Source organism: Arvicanthis niloticus, chromosome 9, assembly GCF_011762505.2.
Source record: "Arvicanthis niloticus isolate mArvNil1 chromosome 9, mArvNil1.pat.X, whole genome shotgun sequence".
Lineage (NCBI taxonomy): Eukaryota > Metazoa > Chordata > Mammalia > Rodentia > Muridae > Arvicanthis > Arvicanthis niloticus.
Genome location: NC_047666.1, coordinates 24818152 through 24824567, shown reverse-complemented (window position 1 = coordinate 24824567; position 6416 = coordinate 24818152).

The window sequence follows — 6416 nt, the reverse complement described above, 5'->3', positions numbered from 1 at the left end:
TTGGGATTACAGATCTGTGCCACCATGGCAACCTTAACTCATTGGGTGATGCCTAAGGAAGAAAGCAGAGTCTGAATTGAAAACATTCTATTCCAGGTGTTCGATAGTGGTGTGTGCCTTTAAGGTGGATCTCTGAGTTTGAGGCCAGCCTAGTCTACAGAGCAAGTTCCAGGACAGCCAGGGCTACATAAAGAAACCCTGTCTCAAAAGAGCAGAAAGAAAAAGAAGAAAGAAACAATGTATTGCCTAGAAAACCAGGCTCCTGCTTGGGTTCCTGTCCTGACTTGCCCTATGGTGATTGGTGATGTGAGAGTGTGAGTTAAGCAAACGCTTTCCTCCCCAGGTTGGCTGTGGTCAGTGTTTTATCACAGCGAGAAGGAAGTGATACATACGTTGGTACAGTGTGGGGTATTCCTGTAGAGGATCTGACCATGTTGTAGTGGAGGAGGACTGTAGAAAGATTGTGAAGCTTTGGGCTTCAAAAACCCATTGAGCTTAGCTTAGCTATTGTGAGTGCCTGGGATACAGGAAATACTGAGGGTGGTGCAGCTAGCTGATGGGCTCCTGGCTTGTGACATTTCAGAGGGAAGAAAGGGACTTTATCAGAACTGTTCATGGGATGATTTGGATTAAGAATCTGCAGAAGTGAAACCTTTGCTTTGCTGAGACATTCGATGCTGGTCACCAGGTGCTGAAAATGAGCTGTGTTTAATAAGGAATCAACAATATTGAGATGAAATAACCTAGGATGTTGTACTGGCTAATTTTATGTCAACTAGACACAATCTAGAGTCATCTGAGAGAAGGGAATCCTCATTGAGGCTGGGCTGTAGGCAAGTCTGCATAGCATTTTTTAAATTAGTGATTGACGTGGGAGGGCCCAGCCTATTGTAGGGTGGTGATCATCCATGGGCTGGTGGTCCTGGGTTCTCTGCAAAAGCAGGCTCAGTAAGTGATAGGAAACAAGCCAGTAAGCAGTGTTCCTCCATGATCTCTGCATTAGCTCCTGCCTTCAGGGTCCTGTCCTGTTGGAGTCCTGACATCCTTCAGTGAGGAACAGTGATATGAAAATGTAAGCCGAATAAACCCTTTCCTCCCCAACTTGCTTTTTGGCCATGTTATTTTTATCAACGCAATAGAAAGCTTAAGTCAGAAGTGTTTCCCCAGGGTTACCACACAGACATGGTCTGCCAGAGGAAGCCAAAGCTTCATTAAAAGCTGGCACTGGAATGTGGAATTGTATGAGAGTCTCCCATGTGATACTGGTTTTGAAGTCTTGAAGTGGTCTTTTCTTGTTAGCAGCTGAGGCTTGGCACTGGAGAGGTCTAGGTGAGGGCACTGGTGAGGTGCAGCCTCAGTGCAATGGAAGCCCAGGATTGAAGGGGGTCATAGAGTCTGAGGCTCGTCACCATGTGGTTGGTTTGGAGTTCCTAGCAAGGGGTGAGAATTTTGGTGAAAGCACAGCCTCAGTTGCCGTGGAGATCCCTGGGTATTGGATGCCACAACTGGGGGAGGTCCACCAAGGACAACAGCAGATGTGCATGGAGCCAAGAGACAAGCTTCAGGCTGTGGAAGTCAGCTCTGGGAACTGTTCAAGCATCTCTGGAGCTCAGACCATGAGCCCCAGACACAGGACAGCGATCTATTTACAGTCTTGCTTTGAGCTGATTGTAATTGTGCCCTAGTTATTTCCTCTTAGAATAAGAATTATTTAACATGTTTTTAATTTTGTAGGCACCCACAATAAACAGACTATGGACATTTAAAAGACACATCATTTTGTTTGTTTGTTTGTTTTTGTCTTTGAGATGGTCTCAGTATGCATCCCTGGTTGGTGCGGAACTCACAAAACCCCCATCATTTACGTTTGGACTGCTACCACACCTGCCATGATATAAACTTTTCAAGTGTTGAGAAAATGGTAGGATTTTGAAAAGTTTGATTGTGTTTTATTTTATATTATTCTAAGCTCTTGAGGATGAACAAGGAAGGAAAGTTTATGGATTGGTACCACGTCAATAATACCAGTTTGTTTTTGTCTATCTACACAACCTAAAGTCGCCTTGGAAGAGGGAATATCTATCTATTGAGGAGTTACCTCCATGTGATTGGCCTGTGGGTGTTTTTTGTCTAAGGATTAATGTGGGAAGCCTAAGCCCACTGTGGGAAGCACCATACCTGGGCGGATGATCTTATGTTGTATGAAAAAAAAAAAAGTAATAATAATAAAAAAAAAGCAAGCCAGTAAGCAGCATTTCATGGCCTCTGCTTCAGTTCCTGCCTCCAAGTTCCTGTCTTGAGCTCCAGTCCTAGCTTTCCCCAATAATGGACCACAAGCCAAACAAACCCTTTTCTCTGCAAGTTAGTTTTGGTTGGTATTTTATCATAGAAAGAGACAGGAAACTAAGACAAGCAAAGGCAAGTGTTTTATTTTGCACTTGGTCGGTTTGTGGAAATAGTGCAAACTTGTGAAACTTGGGCAGATTACTTAACTTACTGTGGTGGTTTCCTTAAGTGAAAATTGGATCTGGATCATGGAATCTGCCTGATATTTGGTTAATCAAGAGTCAATGAGTAAATCCAGAGGATATAGTGAGACCACTGCCTGGTACACAGAAGACATTTAGAGACACATGGGGTGTGTGTGTGTGAGAGAGAGTGTGTGAGAGACAGAGAGACATAGAGACAGAGAGATCAGAGGATATAGTGAAACCACTGCCTGGTACACAGAAGACATTTAGAGACACATGGGGTGTGTGTGTGAGAGAGAGAGTGTGTGAGAGACAGAGAGACAGAGACAGAGAGAGAGAGACAGAAACACAGAGACAGAGAGACTGAGAGATCAGAGGATATAGTGAGACCACTGCCTGGTACACAGAAGACATTTAGAGACACATGGGGTGTGTGTGTGAGAGAGAGACAGAGAGACAGAGACAGATACAGACAGAGATACAGAGAGATAAGCTAGTGTGTGTGTGAGTGCTAGTGTGTGAGCACTCACCATGGCATATGTGTGGAGGTCAGAGGAGCACACCTGAGGTGATCCTTCCTTCCACCTCCTTTGAGGCAGAATCTTTTGTTACTTACTATTACCTACACCAGGCTAGCTCACTCACAAGCCTGCAGGGATTCTCCTGCTTCTGCCTCCCGTCCCGTCTCACAGCAGGAGACTGTGACTATAGGTTAGATTATAAAATGGCCTCCCGAGCTAATGTCCTGACACTTGCCCCGCTGGTCCCTTCTCTGCTGAGTATCTCTCCAGCCAGTATACTCGTTAAGATAATTACTATGAACGCCGTTTCCAGAGGTTACTCACCAGCTGCAGTGAGACAGCTGATGGTGTACTGAGGCTTAGCTCTCAACTCCACTAGACAGCTGAAGTCAGTCCTGAACTTCTGACCCTCCTTCCTCTTTCCACCTCCCAAGATCTGGAGCCCCAGGGAAACACCATTACTCTTTATGCCAGTCCTCAAGGCTGCCCCCACTTGAGTGTGGTTAAGATCACCAGAACAGCTCCTTTTTCTCATTCTTGTTTTTTTTTTTTTTTTTTTTTCGAGACAGGGTTTCTCTGTATAGCCTTGGCTGTCCTGGAACTCACTCTGTAGACCAGGCTGACCTCGAACTCAGAAATCCGCCTGCCTCTGCCTCCCAAGTGCTGGGATTAAAGGCGTGCGCCCTTTTTTTTTTTTTCCCCCACAAGACACGGGAAACGGGACAGCGGGACTCGAAAACGCGCACCAAGAGACGTTGCGCCCTCTGCGGGCGGGAGCCTTAAGGGCCGAGCCACCGGCGGTTCGCTCCTTTTTCTCATTCTTAAGGGAATGATTTTTACAAACCGCACAGCTCAATCCACACTGGAGCCATGTTCACCCCTGGAAGGTTTAAAGGTTCTTCTGCATCTATAGGGGTTAAGCCAAAAGCTTCTCGCACACATGGCATGCACATAGTGGGGATTTAATGGTGATGAGTTTGTCGGGATAAGAAAGAGCTCCAAAGCCATCACAGTACTGTCAATTTGTTGCACGTCACTCTTCATACATCTCTGAAAAGCTGGCAGTTCTTCAAAACGTTTGTGAGAAGAGTGAAGGCGAGCACGCAGAGAGCTCAGGAGTTGCTGGAAACATGTTGGATGACTGTGTGTGATTGAGGGCCTTCTGCAGATTGTTCCAGTCTAGGGGAGTTGGATCAGGCTATTCCTGATGTGCATAGGTGACCTGGACAGGGAGGGCTTGGCTGACCCTGGTCCCTAAACTATCTTCACCTATTGTTTACAAAAATCACAAACAATGGGCTAAGTGTGGCAGCCATTTTTTTTCCCTAAAGATCTTCTAATTGAAACTATAGACACTTTCTCCCTGCCATCAAAGGCTGAAATAAAATTTCATGGCTTGTCATCTGAGAGAAGCGATAAGTATTTCAAAACCAGTTGGGATGAAACAGAGAAATCATGCCGATAAACAATCCCCCAGGGGCTCAAAGTGGGAAAAATTTTTTTTCCAAGGAAGAAAATGTTCATGTTACTTCAGGTAGTACTCTTTCCTCAGAAAAACAGTTTATCATAAATGCTTGCTTCCAGTAAATACTGGCCACAATTACTGAACTAGTGCTTTCCCAAAGTGCACTCCTTTAATGTCACATTCAAGATACTAAGGCATGGGCGGGGGTGGGAGGGAGATCATGAGTTTGAAGGCAACCTTGGTCATGTAGTATGTCCAAGGCCAGCCTGGGCTGCAAAATGAGATTTGGTCTCAAAAAGCTAGAGAGAGGCTGGGTAGAAGGCTCAGACGAACAAGCATGGGGACTAAAGTCTGGATCCCCAGCATCCATGTCAAAAAGCCTGGTGCAGTGATGCAATGCTTGTAATCTTAGTGCTATAGAGGTGGCAACTGGTGGCTCTGGGACTTACATGTCAGTCAATCTAGACCAGTCCTCGAGTTCCCGGCTCAATGAGAGACCCTGTCTCAAAACATAAGGCAAACAGAGAGAGCTTGAGGGTGACGCTCTCTACACACACACACACACACACACACACACACACACACACACGAAACAAACAGAAACTCTGAGATTATTAGATGAAAAAAATCATAGACATTTGAAAACTTTCAGTGTCTTTGCCAGCCTCCCAAGCCGCCACAGACTCTGCCATGGTCTTTGGTGGACCCCAGGGCCTTCCTTCAGATCACAGCTGACTGTTAGAAACGTCTGTACGGGGCTTACTTATGATTTGAGGCAAGGTTCAAACAATGACTTCCTCTCGTGGCCTCTGGAACCAAGTGACATCCGAAATGGCCTCAGCAATAGTCGAGAGGATCTGAGGAGTCAGGGATGTGCCTGAAGCACGAGGGCCGGCTCTAGAAACCTATGGCAGCCTTCCTTTCTCCCTACAGTGGCAGCCCTACTCAACCAGGGCCTGCCTGCCTCACTTCCATATGCCAGTACACCCCTAGCTCATGACCTTTGGAGTCTACAGACCATGTTTGGCATTGGTGTAGTCAAGAGAGACATGCAGTCGGGATGCAGGACTCCTGGAACCACAGCAAGAAAAGAAAGGGATAGTAGGTGGGTGTGGTTCTGAAGGACTCCAATCCCAGCACTGGATGGAGGAAGGGTGGCACCGGGAGGACCAAGAACTCAGTCATTGGCTACATGTGAATTTCAAGGAAGTCTGGGTTATGAGTCCCTATCTTAAGAAGCAGAAAATGGGAGTGGGTTGGGAGGGTGGAAGGGAGAAGGAGGACTAAGAAGAGAAGAATAAGTGGAGAAGCCCCTTCCCTTTTCTGTTTCATTCAACAGAACGGGGGCCCAGGGGGATTCTTTCTCCTGTATGAAGGTTCTAGTTCCCCCAATTCTGCTCAGAAGCCATTCTCTCACCCCCACAGAGGCACAAGGAATACACACATCCTGCAGAAGCCCAGTCCACCCCATCTCTGTCTCAGCCTCCTGCAGTGTGAGCCACGCTCCAGTTCCAGCCCCAGCCCCTTGCTGCCATCCTCCCCTTTTCTGGCACATGCCGCCTCAGGCAGGAAGAGCAGGAATCTCAGCAAGCCAGGGCGGCCTCTCCTCATCCTAACAAAGTGGCTGGAAGCCATCCTGGAGACCCTTCCTTCTCTACAGACAGATAACAGATTCTGTCCCATTATCTGTAGCACATGGTTCTGCCCCGCCCTTCCTGCCACGCTGTCACTTGCAGTACTAACCTTAATCTTGCTCCTCCAGCCTCTCGTTTTTTTGGACTTCCCTCTCCCCCCCCCCATCTTCCATCCTAACAATGATGCTACTGCAAGCAACCCAGGCCAGCCAAGCTTTCTCCTGCTGCCATGGAAGCTTTCCTCTCTTCCTTCTGCTGCATTTGCTTTCCATAGCTGTGCTAAGTCAAATTTAGCCAGGCTAGCCAGTTCTAGACAGAAAAGTCT